Here is a 2,605-nt window from a genome sequence, read left to right as displayed (position 1 = left end):
GACTACTTTAAGTTGGGTGATATACCTATCCTTTTTAAATTAATTAATTAATTAATTAATTTTAGGCTGCGTTGGGTCTTCATTGCTGCACACGGGCTTTCTCTAGTTGTGGTGAGTGGGGCCTACTCTTCGTTGCGGTGTGTGGGCTTCTCATTGCGGTGGCTTCTTGTGTTGCGGAGCACGGGATCTAAGCGCACAGGCTTCAGTAGTTGTGGGGCAGGGGCTTCAGTAGTTGTGGGGCGCGGGCTTCAGTAGTTGTGGTGCACAGGTTCAGTAGTTGTGGCGCACAGGCTCAGTTGCTCTGCGGCATGTGGGATCTTCCCAGACCAGGGCTCGAACCCGTGTCCCCTGCATTGGCAGGTGGATTCTTAACCACTGTGCCACCAGGGACGTCCTGATATACCCATCCTTGATCTGATTCCACTCAGATTAATTTCTCCCCATGTCCTGCTCTGCTCTGTACCAGAGTGGGGCTGACCTTGCAGGTTACATTCTACAAGCTCCTATGTTAGCTAACTTATGGCTGGATTTAACAAATAGAATCACTGAGATTAGAGCACTGCAAGAAGGGAGAAATTAATGTGTTTTTGCCCCCTCTCTCCCTGGTAATGTCTTCAGCAGAGGCTACATCCCTTCCCTGACTATTGCCAGTCATGCCTGATGTGCTTCTAGCTTCTGCTGTGGTCCTGGACTTCAGTAAACCTACCTCCTCTTTTTGTCTCTCCAACCCAGAATTGGTAGTAGCCTTCTGCTGTTTGCAAGCTCTCGGTTATTTTTCCATCTCCTTTTTGGCTTCTCAGCTCTCCCACCACATGTGTAACAACACTATGTGTTAAAATTCCTGTTTTAAATACTTAAGAGTGGTTTCATTTTCCTGGATAGACTCTGACTGTGACAGAGTATCGGGTGAGACTAAACGGAAGAAGCGAGATTTAAGAAAAGAACTAGGAAACGAAAAGGATCCAGACGTATGATGCTCTAGAAGGAGGACAGTCCAGGTTGATAAACATGAAAGTCCATAAAGAATGAATAGCCTTGGACTTTCTAAGAAGCATAACGCAATCCAGTGCAGCTGTACCATCATGTGAGAATGGACAGTGATTAGTTAAAGCCGGAGAGGCAGATGGATGCAGGATCACATAGGTTTTTATTCTAAGTGTGAGAGAGATGGACAGACATGCTTTGATTTGAATTTTTTGAAGATTACTCTGGCTACGGATTCAATGTTGGAAGGAAAGATAGTCCAAAGTAGCAGCTAAGGAGATGAAGAAAAGTAGGAAGATTCACAAAGAGCTTTTTTAGATAGCGTAAACCCAATTTATTAGTAGTGTCGATGTTGAGTATGAGAGAAAAAAAAGAAGAACCAAGGATGACTTTGTAAATTTTTATTTGAGCAACCAGGTGGATCCTGGCACCATCAATTGAGAAAAATGAGGAAGAAGCAGGTTGAAGAATGAGAAACAGAGAGAATTAAGAGTTCTGGTCCTGTTAGGTTGAAATGCCTCTTAGACCTCCCAGTAGAGATGTATAAAAGGCAGCAGGTATCTGAGTCTGGAGTTCAGGAGAGAGGTCAGAGCTGGAAAATAACTTTAGGAGCTCTTGGTATATAAATGATTTTTTAAACCACAGTTTTGGATAACATTGCCTGAGAAGGGAGTGAAATTGGAAATGATTTATTGCAAGCCATCTGTGATTGTTCTAAACACAGGATTTTGAAGGGAAAAAAGTCATTAGACATAACCATGTTTTAATAAATAGACTTTTTACAGAACAAGTAGAAACTTTTTGTATGTATGTTTAAAAATAGTCTGAGAACCCAAAGGCTAGCCCTACACAATTAATTTGATTAATGTAGACAGCTTTTCAAATAATTTAGAACACATGACAGATTGCCTGAATGGTCTCTGCCATGTATATGGTCTCAGTGAAACAGATCCTAATTAGAAACTCTTTTCCTTCGGATACATAAATTTTCCCAGGAAATCAGTCATATGTGATGCACTTGAAATGAGTGTAGAAATATCAGCTGACCCTGAATATTACAAAGCTTTAACAATTTATCCTCCATTTCCTGTATCTCTATCAGAGCAAGTAATGAATCATCTTTCAAATATTCTGAGTATGGACACTGAGACATCTTCAGCTTCTTACTGTCTTTGGCATTCTGTGTTCAGTTAGTTCACCAAACGTGACATGTACTTTCTGTAGCTCAAATCTCTTCTTTAATCCAACTGCTCCACTTCTAACCCTGTGGCTCTCATCTTATCTCATGTGTATCACCATCTTCCTTCTGGGCAACCCCTTCCCAACATTATCCCCTTCATATGTTCTCTCACTGCCATTCCCAGAGCAGCATCTTATCCTGTTACCTGGAAATCCTAGAAGGGCTTTCTAATTCATTCCTGATTACATCTTCTGTGTCTCTAGTCCTCCAAAAGAGCATCCACATGGCCTTATCTGAAATCCCAACCTCTCGGACATCTCCAAAACATCACTAGCTGCTTATATCAGTGGAATACCAGGCGATTCAGTGTAAAATGTTTGCTATGCTTTGTTCAACATGTGTTTTTAAACAGTCAGAGAATAAAAGATGTAGTCCCTAAAT

This window comes from Lipotes vexillifer, unplaced genomic scaffold (genome assembly GCF_000442215.2).
Source record: "Lipotes vexillifer unplaced genomic scaffold, Lipotes_vexillifer_v1.1 scaffold467, whole genome shotgun sequence".
NCBI classification, from domain to species: Eukaryota; Metazoa; Chordata; class Mammalia; order Artiodactyla; family Lipotidae; genus Lipotes; species Lipotes vexillifer.
This window is presented reverse-complemented; position numbering follows the sequence as displayed.